A 16056-nucleotide genomic window follows, 5' to 3' on the forward strand; every position below is an offset into this window, starting at 1 on the left:
ACTATAATTGATTAGATTGTTAAGTTGCTTAATGTTTTCCATTTGCTTCTTGTTTCTATCCTAATTTCGGGAAAGCTATATTCATATTCAATGTGGCTATTCTTAAATATAGTAAATGCTTTAGTATTCTTTTGCATTATTATATTGCGTAAGGATCATTCGATAAGCGTACTGCCACCGTCAATGTTAAATTACCGAGGTATATTGATTGTTGAGGTTTTATGTGCAAATTAATGTTGGATTTATTTATAGTTTGGGTTTTTTTCATGGCAATCAAACCAAAAGAAAACGATAACAATGCGAAAAGACAAAATGAACGTTGAGTAACGAAAACACAACACGCTTAGTCTCATGCCACGCTAACATGCCTAGAAACAGTTCATTTGGAAATTCTTTTTTTGGGTTGAATTTTTTTATAATGTTTATTTTCGTTATAATCATTCCTCCTCCTTCCTTTCCACCCCTTAAACCCTTCCCTCTCCTGCCCTTAACCCTTCCCTCCTTACCCCTTCCTAATTTCCCTCTTTTCCAAATTCCTCTCCCTCTCCAATTCCTCTCCCTTTCACTGCTCATCCTTTTTCCCTCTCCGTTTTCTCTCCAACATCCTCACGTCCTCAAACACCTCTTCTCCTTCTCCCTTTACAATCATACTTCTCAGCCTTCTCCCCTCACCCTTCATACTCATTCTCCTCATTTTTTCCCGCCTTATCTCCCTCGCCCTCGTTCTTTCCCTCATCCTTCTATTTCTCTCTCCGTTTTCTCGCCAACTTCGTTGCATCCTAAGCCACCACCCACTTTCATCCTCGTAGTCCTCCTCCTTAACTTTCTCCTTCATCCTCTCATAAACCTTCCTTGACCCCCATCATCCTCTTATATATACTCCGCTTCCTCTCCTCTTCCACGTGCTCTTATATTACGTTTCTTCCCATTTTTCCTCGTACTGATCCTCCATATCTTCCCATTTCTCCTCCCCACCTTCCTTATTCCCCTTCCTCTTATCGTTCGCATCCATCCATTTTTCTCTCTCTACCTCCTCTTCTTTCCCCTTATTCTCTCTCGATCTTCATCCCTTTCCTCTTCCTCCTCCCTTATACCTTTCATGCCTCTTATCCTCCTCTTATATATCCTCCAGTTTCCCTCCTCCTCCACTTACTCTCTTATTATTACTCTAATCATTTTTGTTCTACTGCTCCATATATTCATTTTTTTCTCCTCCCTTTCTCTTCCTCCTTTTCTTTCCTCTAACCGTTCACATTTTCCATTTCCCTTTCCTTACATCCGATTCTCTCCCCTTGTACTGTTCACTTCCTCGACCTTCACCCTTTCCCTTGTCCGTATTATCCTTATTTCTCTTCTCTTCCTACTATTTCTCCTACTTCCCTTAACCCTTCCTCCTTATCTTCCCTCCATTCCTCATCCTCTTCCCCTCGTTCGTTTCTTTTGCCCTATTTTTTTCTCTTTAGTGTTGTCGCCTCCTAAACCTGATCCTCACCCTTCTTCTCATCCTCCTTGCTTCCTTTCTTATTCCTCCTTCCCCTTTTATTTTCATGTTTCTCGGCCTCTTATGTTTAGCCTCTCTATGATTATTAGAAGAAAATGACATCCTGATTACGATTGCCTCTATTAATTGATACATTAATGAAAACTAAAATCAATACGTTTACTAATTAGATTTTTTAAGTGGAGTTTTCTTATAATTTTTTAAATTTCTCATTATAATCATTTTTCTTATTATTACTCCTCCTCCTCCTCCCTTTTCTTCTCGTACTACTTGCCCTTTTTCTCTTTCCCCTTCCTCCTCCTCCTCCTCCTCTTTCCCCTACTTCTCTCTCATTCCCTCTCTCTCTCTCTAAGACGTCCTTGCATCCTCAAACACGTCCTTCTCCCCCCTCTTTCTCAATTCTCCTTCACTTTCTCTCATAATACTCCTCCTCCACTTTATCCTCGAACTATTCATTCTTATCTTTCCTTTCCTCTTTCTCTTGCCCATCCTTTTCTCACTCATTTTCCTCTTATAGCTCGCATTCGATGATTTGGTGTTACATAATCAAACCAATTATGATAGATATTGTGAGTTGATTGCTTCAGAATAGGGTGGTTTAGGGCATAGAGCATCATATATAGATTTCAAGCGGGTACGGTATAGGTTAATTAGTATTATTTTCTAACTATTCCTTCTTTAAATTTCTCTCAATTCCTTCATATTGCTCATTTTATTTATTTATTTATTTTAATATGAATTCGTTGCTTTATCCGTCATGTTTACCCAACATCTACACTTTTATAATGTTTAGAGAAGTTATTTACTACTCAAGAGAATTGCTTCTTACTTAATGATCATGATGTATTAATTATGTACAATTTGTTAAGATATTCTTTGTGAAAAATTGTCGCAATTATTTACTCATTAACCCTCTCTTAAGACGGATATGACGGATATATATGTCCTAAGAATAAAACGGTTTAAGTAATCACCACTTGTTTGAATGAGATAAATATTTTGGATCTCCCTATGCATTATGCCTTTGTTTTATTCATCTCACATAAGTATACTTGACCCGTCTTAAGCTTAAGACGGATATCTCCGTCTTATGTTAGAATTTGTGTTACTTATTGCTTTTGGTGATTATTTTTATCGACAATTTAGCTCACTTTGTACGGAATTTAGCTGATTACAATTTTTTTCTCAACCTAAACTCTCGCGATTGTAATAAAACTCAAAAATCACCTCTTTTTATATCTTCACTTTCGTCCACGTCTAACCTTGAACTTGTTTACTTGAAATTTGGACATCTTGTTGACAAGTTTTAGAAAATATTTAATTCTTGGTAATCATTTTGCTCAAAATATTTGGGTTTATCCTCCGCGTTCTTTGGCACATCAAGTGTTTAGAAAGGGCTTAAATTACTGTTATGATTATCGAAAAGTAATGGATAGAATCAAGCACTCCATTCATGACCTATACAATAACATACTATAAAACGGTGTTAATTCAGTCAACATGGTCATAATCACAGTCCTTCGTTGAAAGCAGGCCATCGAAGGTGATGCGAATGAAGATAATTACGCTTTATTTTCTTAGCAACTGATGAGGTGTGAGTGGAGGGGTATGAAGAGGCAAAGTGTTGGGTTAAAGATGATGGAGAGTTAGACATTGAGACATAGTTGGGATGCTGAGATATTAAAAACGGCCCACTATGCCATTAAGAGGAGAATTCACAAGTCAGACCTATAGGAGCCCAAAACCGAATAACATACCCAGCCCAACCCGTTTACGAAGCACTATTCATTAGGCAAATTACTATTCATTAATGAATAGTAACATGGGTGCTCTCATATTTTATAAAGGTGTTAGATTAGATTATAGCACCAATCTTTAGTACTTCTTTCAATTCAGACAGATGGTAATATAGGAAAAAATGGGTTATGTAAGAAAATGCGGAAAGGTGAGGGTAAAGTAGAAAAATTTGATTGGGGTCACATGAGTAGGAGGATTAAATAGGTAGTTGGTGAGTGAGTGAGTGGATAGTAAAATTGTAAATAGGTAGTGGATGTAAGGGTAATTTAGTCATTTTTCATGTCAAATATAGTATGTTCCCATTGGTGTGGTTCGTCCATTTTAGGTAAGTGTTACCATCTTTCTGGATCAGAGGTGATAGAGTTCAGTTTAGCTCTTATAAGCTCATTTGAGAAAAATTAAGTTCAGTTCAGTTCAAAAAAGTTAACCCCCTATAAGTTTAACTCAACTTCTATAAGTTCAGTTCAGAAAAGTTAAACTCAATTCATAGCCATTTTTCTATAAGTTAACAGTTCAATTCAGCTCCTATAAGTTCAGTTCAGAAAAGTTAAGCTCTTATAAGTCCAGTAAAGCTTATATATGTCCAGTTCAACAAAATTACGTCCAAAAGAATATAGCCTTAACGTATCATTACATAATAATCATAGGATATTACAAGTGGCCCGGGCATCGCCCGGGTATTAAATCTAGTTTATATTATTAAAGGAAGCTTTTTTCGAGCATTTACAGAGTCTCCACCTTTTACAAAAGACCTAAGATTATTAAATAATGCTAAATAATTAAACTGAAAAAAAAGCGTTTGAACTGAATAAAAAAAAAATCGTACAACACTTCTATCAAATACCCAATTCTATATGAATTAGAATCCATTAATTGAATATCCTCTGTCCCATTTCTTGTCTCATCTTGTGTCCCATTGCTTCTCCTATTGACACATAAGGCCTTTGATATATATTATTACCATTTTTATTTTTTTATGTGTGATGTGTCAAGATCTTAAGATAGTGGGACACAAAATGGGACATAAAAATGCGACAGGTGATCTCAACTGCTATCAATTGAATAATAAAAAAAAATCATCTAAAATTGTATCACACGTTTAAAGTGTCCAAGAAATCTATCTTTTGGTTCATGACTCCTCTACACACTCTAATACAGATCATAAGAAATCTATCTTTTAATAAATAGAATCCCATCCAAATTTCACCCTCCAGCTAATTTCAAGTCCAAATATCGTATGCAGTTTCCTGTAGAACATAGCATTTGATTCAAATTAGGAGGATTATACGACTATATATACATGTCTCTTTGGTATTTCAATTTCCACAATAATGGCAATATAATGGCACCATCCAATTCAAATATTTTATTCAACTTGACTTGTATTCTCTGTTTCAGTTCTTATGTAGCAATCAATGAACTAAACGAAAGCAAGGTCCGTGTTTCTCGACTATGGGAAAATTTGACAATATAAACGGAATGGAAAACAAGCTACTTCGAGAAGAACGTCTATACGACCCCAAGCAAAAATGGCCAGTGAGTGGTCACAAAAGGTGCAGCAACTCAACGTTGAACGGCGGTTAGTCTATGACAAAGTAATTACAGCAGTGTAGAGAATGAGTCTAGAGGGGTAATATTCTTATACGGACACGGAGGCACGGGAAAAACGTTTTTTTATACAGGACAATCTCGGCAAAAAGTAACGTCAGAGGGCAAAATAGTCCTGAACGTCTCTTCTTCAGGTGAGAAAGCAAATACGTTACATAAAACCACCAATATAAAGATTAATTCTCATAGCTTACAATTACGAATCCGCTATATTATACAGAAAGTAGTGAAGATTTTAAGGAAGTAACTACGAAACTAACATAAAAAAAAAATTTAACTTTCTTAAATTAGGTATCGCAGCCTTACTACTGCCGGGAGGAAGGACAACTCATAGCAGATTTGCCATCCCTATTGAGTTATTCGACAACTCTACATGTAACATAGGGCAAAAGACCTAACTTGGTGAGCTCCTTAGGGTATGGGATGAGGCACCCATGGACCACAGATTTGCTTTTGAAGCACTCGATCGTACAATAAGAGACATAATAACTGCATTAAAGGCAGACAAGCAAGATCCAAGTTCTTTGGGGGGAAGACGGTTTTACTTGGCAGGGACTTCCAATTAGTAGGTCGTATATATGGAACGAATGCAGGATATACACACTTAAGAGAAGCAAACGGGAAAGAAACCGAGCATTAAATGATTGGTTGCTAGCTATGGGAGATGGGGAATTAGAAGCCAAAGATCGATCGAATGACAGAAGAAACCGAAGAAACATAGATTGAAATACCAGAACAATACATTGGTAGTCAAGGAGAGCTAACATTGAGGTAGTAATTAACCAGACGTACCTATAGATTTTGAAAGCAGCCATAAAAACGTGGACTACCTAAGACAGAGAGCAATACTCAACACTTTGAATGACACCGCCCACTTGATAAACAATCACATGGCAAATCTGGTACTTGGTGAAGTGGTACTACACATGAGTTGTCGTCAGAGACCGGTTTACAACTTATCCAGAATACTTAAACAAGTATCAACTGCCGCAGAGGTTACCACACCATAAGTTAAGACTGGGATGCCAGCAATCCTGCTGAGTAACTCACCTTGGAAAGTTTATAGCCGAAGGAAAAATAATAACGTGTCCAAAGCTGGGGCTGAAAGTTCTTATACCGAGGATAATAATGACTACCACAGACATAAATGGCGACATCCCCCGAAGGTATAAAATTCTTCATCGACGATTTAGCCCAAGGGTTCAAAGGTCACACGAGGAACATCGTCTATAAAAAAGTTCTTTCAAATCTACACTCTCTAACCCGATAATCCATGCTATACCGGTTACTTATTTGGACAATTGTGTAGATAGCTGAACAACAATGAATTAAATAAAACTTCAAGTTTACGAAGACGAAACCACACCGTCTCATTTCTTTACTTTTATAATTATTGTAATAAATTAATCAAAGGTAAAGAATGATTGACCTAACATTACAATAAACAAAAAATATAAACATACCTTCATTAGCATAACCGATCGAGCAAGAGTGATTGCGAGAGTTAGATGAAACAATCAGAATATATTAGAAGATAAATTCAGCCATTGGTAAGCTTGAATCCCACCGTCTCATTTCTTTACTTTTATAATTATTGTAATCAATTAATCAAAGGTAAATAAATGATTGATTTAACATTACAATACACAAAAATATAAACATACCTTCATTAGCATAACCAATCGAGATCGAGCAAGAGTGATTGCGAGAGTTAGATGAAACAATCAGAATAAATTAGAAGATAAATTCAATCATTAGTAAACTTGAATCATGATTTGGGTATCAAATAGATGTGTAAATAATCGGAAATAAATAAATGTGAAATAGGGAATCAAGATTTGGGGATTGAAAAGTTGGATGATGAAGGTAATATAATAAGAACCCACAAATATTGAGGTTTGGTAGGAACTAGGAAGTAAGCCAATGTTCTGGAAATATGTTTGGCAATTTTTTTTTTCTCTTTTTTCTTTTAAATCTACCTTTAATTAAAAATTATTGACTACGTACTCCGTATTATTTATCACTTAGGCCACGTTTGGTAAAACTAGCTGAAAAGCTACCTGAAACCTGAAAAGTTACCTGAAAAAGTTACCTGAAACCTGAAAAGGTAACTGAAACCTGAAAAGGTAGCTGAAAATTACGACCTGAAAAGGTACCTGATTTTTATTAAAACTGTTTGGAAGACTAGTTGAAAAGGTAGCTGATATTTGGTCAAATGACGTAAAAGGACATGGTTTATTATTGTTATCATTTATGTTTTTATTATTATTGTTGTGTTATTGTACTTGGCATTGTTAGTAATTAGAAGAAAATGTAATTTTTTTCACTATAATTGCACAAGTCTTCAACATGTTTCAAAATGACGGAAACAATAATTAAAATATCACGATAACGTAAAAAAAAAAAAATCAAACAGTATATCATCAAAAAAAATGTATTTTATGGATACGAAATAAGTTTTCTATTAAACCTACATAAAAATAGTTAATTAAATTGCACCCTGAATTAAAGTATTGATATTATCACGGACGCTTTTCATTTCCATAGAAACTCTTTAGTTGGGTTTATTTGGGATCATAATATAAAAAATATTAATATTGGAGTAATATATAAAAAGTTGAAGGGTAAAAAAGGTAAGCAAAATATAATCAGGTACCTGAAATCCCAAATGCTACCCTAGGTAGCATTTCATTTCAGGTACCTTTTTTGCTATAAGATGCTACTTGCCAAACGCGTTCAAGAAAATAAGCTACCTGAAATTTTTGTCAAAGAAGCTACTTCGATGAAAAAAGGTACCTAAAATGCGCTACCAAACAGAGCCTTAATTGATGCAAATAGAACCGTCTCTCACAGACTCATTACACTATGATACCGATATACCGTCTCACAATAATTATTGATAAATAAATTCAAGAATAACAAGGTTTTATATCGTGAGACGGTCCATTTTTAATCAAAATATTGTTCATTTAGTGTTAATTAATAAATTGTCTTTTTATATAATAGGATTGTGTCAGAGTGTGAAATGTACTTAAATTATAGGATATTTTCCGAGGATATTCTTTGTTTGAGTCATTCGCGTCATCACAAAAGCTCTAAAGAAGAGGCCCGTGCATCGCACGGGCATTAAATCTAGTATATATAACTAAAGGAGGCTTTTTTTTTTTCTAATTATACTATTAGCATTAGAATTAGGAGATAATTAATTATTTACAATTTTTCTATTATAATTAGGAATATAATTTTCCCATTAGAAATGAAAATTAATTAATTATTTTACAACTTTCCTATTAGAAATAGGAAATAAATTAACAATTTATTAAACCTTTTTTTTCCTAATTATACTATTAGAATTAGGAGATAATAATTATTTAAAATTTTTCTATTATAGTTAGGAATATAATTTTTCTATTAAAAATGAGAATTAATTAATTATTTTACAATTTGATTATTAGAAACAGGAAATAAATTAATTATTTACAATATATTAATATTAAAAAAATTATTCATTAGTATTTGTTCACTTTTTATTAAATTAAAACGAAAAAAAAACCTTTGATATATTTATAATATCCGATTTTATAACAACTTCCGATTTAAAAAATGAGGTATTATGAGGCTAAAAGGCCCTAGGCCGAACTGGGTTGTGACGAATGTGCATGCATAATACATACTACATGAAATTTACTCATGTAAAGAGTAAAATGAACACTGAAATATGCCTCTATGTCTTTTGTTATTGCTAATGTCATATTTAATTATACATAATACGAAGTTTATTTTTCAAATGTCATATGTATTTCTCCTACTAATTTTAAAGTTATTTCCCTCACAATACACTTCAACTTCTATTGATAATTTATTATTATATTATTTACATTCATTTGTCATTATATAAAAGTATATTAATCAAAATTTAAATAAGATATTCACAAATTATTGATAAGTACAAAGTTTGATATCTATTTTTCAAGGAGTATTAAAAGATAAAGAAAGTTGCTGCTAATTTGCGAATCAAAATATCATATTATGACAAATGAGTAAATGTTTTGAAACTTTATTGTGCGATTGTTTTACAATTTAAAGTAAAATGGTACCACGAGTAATAAAATAGTTTTGAATGAGGCTTGAAGGTAAAATAGATACACTTATTATAGAAATATATGTATAAGGTTAAGATTCAATTCAAGCAACGATCAACATTAAAAAAAAGTCATGAAAAACACATAAAAGGGTAAGAGTAGTCTTTCCCTAATATAATGAAGACCGTCCCTCTCAAGCTTTTCTTCTGACAAATTTACATGCATAATAAATGATACTATTCAATTATATGGAGCAAACTAATTATTGTCTCTGCTATAATTTTTTTTTTTTGTGTGTAAATTGAGCACATCATCACTATAATTTAAAGAGAGATACGAATTGGGGAAGGGTGAGACATATTCGTCATGCATAATACGATGCTTTAACCACCTTTAGGCAAAAATATAAAAATAAATGAAAAAATTTAAACCTAAAAGGGGGTCACGTACTTGTCAACTCTTCTATAAGTCTCTACCGCATTAATATTCTCACGAAGTTTATGACATTTATTTCATACTAATTAAAAAAAATGATTATACTGCTTCGTACAATTTGTGATTTATAACTTTTAGCTAACTTATTTGAACTTGCTTAAATTTATATATTTTAAGTAAAGAATATTAATTATAAATATCATAAAGATAAAATTTGATCTTTAATTTCCTCAGAGATAAATTTTTTTTTTTCTTATAATATACTAATTAAAGGTCATAATGTAAAACAGGAAATTACACCACAATTTACTATTTCAATATTTCGATGATCAACACTCGAAATAGCACATTTGTTATTTAAATAGTGTAAAAACTCTCAAAATGCTAAAAAATAATGTTCAATCTGTCGTTATCAAACAAAACCTAAGTTTATGCATTTTTTTTTGTCATGTTCAACTTAATCTTTACGGGATGTAAAAATAAAGAAGTTCAGAAAGTAGCGGTTAGTTTTCTGTTAGTTAGATGGACTTTTCAAGAGAGAGATGAAAGCTTTGCATTTTAGACCGTTTTATGTGTGAACCGAAGGGATTAAGTAGCAGGTTAAAAGTTGTTTTGAGTGGGAATGAGATTGATTGCGACGAGTTGGTTGACTAAAGTTTTTCCTTACTAGATCTAGAAAGGGGATAATAATGATGAGATAATAAAATTTGAAGAAAAAAGGACAATAAAAATGAGATGGAGGTTGTAATATTTATTTATGCAAAATGAAATAAATAGCAAAGTTCGTGTATATATATAATATTCAAACTTATTCAGTTTACAAACATAGTACTCAAACACTTTGTTTGAGTATCTGGAATGGAGGTAGGGGAGGGCACAAGAAAAAGACTAGGGCTTTAGTTTTTCACTTGGTTGGATAAATTTGAGAGAAGTTTCGAAGACAAGGATCGATCTTTCAAGGGATGAGATTGTTTTAGATCATGTGTGTGAATAGGGAAAAAAATAGGGGTCTGAATGAAGGATTTTGTTTCAAATGAGAAGATTGGGGGGGGGGGGGGGACAAGACTATTGTTATAGAGGGGTATCATAAGCAGCCCCAGCCATGTAGTATTGCGTTGGAATTTGGTTCACATTCAAAGGTACATTTATAGTTTGACTGGGAGATATAACAATTAGCTACCAGTAAATGTTTTTACGTAACTACCATTTGACCCAACAATGATTAAATTATGTTCTTTATTCTAAAGAAGGAGATTTGTTACATCATTGAGTTGATTATGCAAAGTAAATATTATTGTTTTCCTTGACCAATTGAAAAACAAACAAGTATTAATGAACAAAATCTAAAAACTCTCAGTCCCAAGTATCATATATATAAACTTCATATTAGTTTTATTTTCCTAAAAAAAACAACATTGTCGAGAGCAAGGGTTAGTTTCCATTGGATGGTGGATTTTTCTAGAAGTAGAGGTTTAGTTTTTCACTTGGTTGGATAAATTTGAGATAAGTTTCGGAGACAAGGTTCGATCTTTCAAGGGATGAGAATCATGAGATTGTTTTAGATCATGTGTGTGAATAGGGAAGAAAAATAGGAGCCTGCGTGAAAGATTTTGTTTCAAATGAGAAGATGGGGGCCAAGACTATTGTTATAGAGAGAGAAAGAGGGGGGTCCATAAGCAGCCCTAGCCATATAGTATTTTGTCGGAATTTGGTTCACATTCAAACGTACTTCTTTAGTTTGACCGAGAGATATAACATTCTAACTACCTCTAAATGTTTGTACATAATTACAATTTGATCCAGCAATAATTAAATTATGATTGTTATTCGAAAGAAGGAGATTTGTTGCATCATTGAGTTGATTATGCAGAGTAGATATTATTATTTTCCTTGACCAATTGAAAAACAAACAGGTATTAATGAACAAATTCTAAAAACTATCAGTCCAAGTATCAAGAAAAAACACTCTTTTATTTTCCTAAAAAAAATACTCTTTTATTCTTATGTCAATATTATGTTAACGGGAATTATTTATTGGTCATGCGGCATACATAAAATCTTAGACATGAACTATGCACTATATGTCTATATTTCGTTTTATTGTGAAATTTATCACACATTATATTAATATCCGTGCAACGCACGGGCAAAAGAACTAGTCTATATATCTATATCTATCTATCTATCTATCTATATTAATAAAAGAAGCTTTTTTCGAGCGATTCTAGAGACTCCAACTATTTTGAACTACATCCAAGTAATATTAGTCTTCAAAATTTATCAACAACTAAATAATCATAGTTTATTATGGGATGTCTTTTACATAAACTATGAGATTAATAGTAGATACCTACACCAAATCAAATACAATTAAGAATGTGCATATAAATATGATATGTGAGAATTCAAACAAACCCATACTAATTGTTAATTTACGTGCAAAAGTTTGATTTTTTTTTTGTCATTAATGATTTGCCTTCTACCCTACCCTGATACTTTAGCTCTTATTATTTTGATACCAAGTTCTAATGATTTTTTTCTTCTTTTTTTTATATGTGATTTCAGGCATAATCATTCATTCATTCAACTGTTACTTACAAGATCAAACGATGTGCACAACATTATTACTCCGTTTAATGCATTTGTAGGTATTACAAAGCATAATAACTTTTTTTTCGATATCGTTGCAAGGTAATTAGAGGGTTTTGTTTATGTTTCAATATTTTTAATATTGATAGTCTGATACCTAAGTTTAACATATGTTTGTAGAATGAGGGCGTTAATTTTAGCGTAGAAGGAAATTTTAAAGACTTCTCTACATGATAATTTTAGGATATACAGGTAACTTCTGTAGTATTAAAAGCTAGAAATTTATAAAGCAAAGCATCACTTTACATAAAACTACACCAATTATCTATTTATCTTACGAGTGCGTAACATTACCATGTCGCAGTGATAAAGCAAATATAAGCTATTCGGTGGGACAAAGGGAAAATAATTCAAGTATAAAAAATTAAGAGTCTATACGTTTAAGAGAAATCAATGTTCTTTTAATTGTTTGGGTAATAGCAATAGTTTTCAATGATTCATAATTAGGATTAGTCTTTCTCACATAAATTAATTATGATTGTATTGAATAAACAGTAATAGGTTTTTGACTTTGCGATGATTTCTAGACCAGATCTATCATAGCCAATTCCCTTCTTTAACTTCTCCAAAGTTATCAAGGAAAAAAACTTCTCATGTATAAATATTTTATTATGTTTAACTCTAATTGTCAACCCTACACAGAGTTACAATGTGTTTTTATTGTCCTAGAGTTCAACTTTGTTGTGAAGTAGTAGAAGATTTGTGATTTGTTTAGAAGTTGTTAGGACTTACGAGTACTATATTTGTGGTTTGTTTGAGCAAAGTGATGATCATCAGAGGATACACGAGTGATAAAGCTCATGCAAATAACATGCAACAACACAAAGTACACGCACCTTATATAGAATTCGATCGATAAACATTATCTTAGCGATTTAGATTATGTATTTATGTTTACTACTTCACGCCCTTTCCGAATTCCGATAACTATTATTACCGTAAGTATCATTTACCCTCTCCGAACATGTTTAGTGAGAGTTCTTTTTAAGGGACTTATTTAAGAAAAATGACAATAATACTTGTGCGGTATCGTTTACTCAAGAATTTGCCTTATTAAAATTGTGATTTTTAAGCATGATTAATGGGTAATAATTATAAAGTTCAAGTTACGGGTCGATTTAAATCAATTTTTATATACAAAGAAGGTGTGAGATTAGAATTGTACAACTCTAATTCCGAAGTTATTCCAATGAGGTAAAACTTCCAAGCATAAGAGACTTATAATCGGTTCCGTGTTAATAATGAAAACAAAAGTTTGGTTATATCCGAGGTCACACCAACCCTACTTCTTAACAATAAGATGGTAGAAAAAATAAGTTAGGATTTATATTCAAAGCAAAAGAGTTTTAAATGAGTCAAAAATATTTGGAAATACGCTTTTTCGATATTTTATCTTGGGGAATTGAAATGAAATGAACGACATATATAACAAGTGAATTATAAGAAGATCTTAAGTCCAGTTTTTTTTAACTTAATTTCAGTTCTTATGAGTTCAGTTCAATTCAGCTGAGTTCAAATTATTAAGTCAGGTTCTTTTCAGCTTCATTCTAGATTATAAACAAAATAGCATATAGTTGCGACCATGAACACATTTTTTTTATTACATCATAATTGACAGAGCATTACAAATAGGCCCGTGCATCGCACGGGCAATAAATCTAGTATATATATATATAAAAGAGAGTTTTTTCGAGCGATCTGAGAGCGTCCACATCATCAAAAATCAATTTAGGAAAGTATAATTTTTGATGTAAAAAATAAAGTGTAAAATCTTTTAATTATTATAATATGTATATTTCCTAAATTATATTCAAGTGATATTTCCAATTTTTATATCAAACTTTTACATTTCATTTGACAAAAAAATATCGTTAAAAAAATTATGAAAATAATATAATTAGCTTTGTGGTAAAAAAATGCTATCATTAGAGTATAGATTTCATATTATTTGCACATATTAAAGATGATGTACTTCTTAATTCGTAAAATTGTGTACTTTTTAGTATGTTTTGTCCCACATTGGAAAATAAGTAGGTGTGGTGAATATACTACATATAAATAGTAGAATTGTCCCACATCGAAAGATTAGTATAAGGTGATGCGATTCTATGATTATAAATAGGAGGCATATTTAGAACTTATGTATCCACCCAAAATTTTTTGAGTCTCATAAACATTGTTTTAAAGAGCTCTTAAGATTTTCTATCATTATCTACTATATGATATAAAAAATATTGTGAAAATCGTTGGGAACTACCCGTGAAAGAGTTAAGATCGGTAAAAAAATCTTTTACATTTCATTTGGCAAAATAATATCGGTAAAAAAATTCTGAAAATAATAGTATTAGATTCATGGTAAGAAATGCTATCATTAGAGTATATTAGATTTCATATAATTTGCACATATTAAAGATGGTTTATTTCATAGTATGTTATATGTCCACGTTGAAAAATAATATAGGTGTGATAAATATAGTACATATAAAAAATAGAATTTTCCCACATCGAAATATAGCATAAGATGGGTGATTCTATGATTATAAATAGAAGGCATCCTTGGAACTTAGGCATTAACCCAAAATCTTTTGAGTCTCTTAAGTATTGTCTTATAGAGCTTTTAAAAGTTTATATCATTATATTTTCTACCTATAGATTTTATATGTCTCATATTGAAAAATAATGTAGGTGTGGTAAATATACTATGTTTAAATAATATAATTAGAATTGTGTTAAAAAATATTCTATCATTAGAGTATAGGTTTCTATCATTTGCACATATTTTAATTATGATAAAAAAACGTTCATTATAGCATGTGTAAGCTATCAAAGGTCAAGGTTACCATGCAAAATTTTCAATATTATAATAATATAGTTAATTAAATTTCCATTTAAAAGAGAGATATCGTACCAACAAAACAATAAAGGGGGTATTATTTTTTAATTGTTATTTTATTGTCACGCCATTAATTTAACGTCCATTTCACAGCCTTTATATTAGGGGGTACCATGAGCAAAAAAAATGGAACCTCAAGGGTACCATAGGCAGATTCTTAAAAGTAGGGATAACATGGAAAATCTGACAAAATTAGGGGTACCACGAGAAATTTCTGTATCTCAATTATGTTAATTTTTTTTTAATATTAATGGAGAGTAATTGATCATATTATTAAATTTATAATGAGTAGCAATTGTCTGTATTCGGTATTCGAGATTGGTTGGATGTCGAACTAAGTGCAAAAAAGATGGTGTAATTCTGAGTATGTTATTTGTCCCACATTGAAATAAAATGCATGTTTGATGAATATATATTATGTATAAATAGTAGAATTGTCCCACATCAGAAAAAAAAATCCAAGTTTGGTGAATATATTACTTATAAATAGTAGAATTGTCCCACATCAAAATATTAGTATAAGATAAATATAAGAGTTAACCCACGTATATATTAATTTTTTATTCTTTTTAAAGAGATATTTTAATGATATGTAAACAAATCATTAGACATAGAATCTAAACATTAAACCCTTATAACGTTTTTTTTATGCATTATAAATAAGTTAATTACCCCGTTGCAACGCACGGGCATTCAAACTAGTTATTTCATAGGATTGGCTTAAAATAAAATAAGACAAAAAGAAAATAAATATTTCTTCCGTTTTATTTGTTTTTTTACGTATTTTTTTTAGTCCATCTGATTTCATTCTTTATATTTCCTTATATGAAAGTCATTTTAGCTACAAAACGATCATCATATCCTTCTAAAATTTATGAGATCCACACACATCAGGACATAATGGTAATCCAATACTCCCTCCATACCACACCAATGATAACATTGAGAATCTTGTCACTATTCATGATTGTACAGAATCTTCGATATTATTCTTAATCTATAAGACAAAATATAGTCATGTGAGATCTTGTTTGATTTATCGTCACGAATGCTATAAGAATATCAAATTTTTATAATTTTTAATAATGTGT

General features: G+C 31.5%; 1 long non-coding RNA gene across 1 annotated transcript; it reads right to left on the reverse strand.

Moving 5' to 3' along the window:
• Window positions 1–4356: 4356 nt before the first annotated feature.
• On the reverse strand, window positions 4357–6809 carry LOC141643156 (uncharacterized). Its single transcript, XR_012543655.1, has 2 exons — window positions 5699–6809; window positions 4357–4545 (listed from the first exon to the last, which is right to left on the reverse strand). It is a non-coding gene; the product is annotated as an uncharacterized LOC141643156 (long non-coding RNA).
• Window positions 6810–16056: the final 9247 nt, after the last annotated feature.

This window comes from Silene latifolia, chromosome 2, assembly GCF_048544455.1.
Source record: "Silene latifolia isolate original U9 population chromosome 2, ASM4854445v1, whole genome shotgun sequence".
Taxonomy (NCBI): domain Eukaryota; kingdom Viridiplantae; phylum Streptophyta; class Magnoliopsida; order Caryophyllales; family Caryophyllaceae; genus Silene; species Silene latifolia.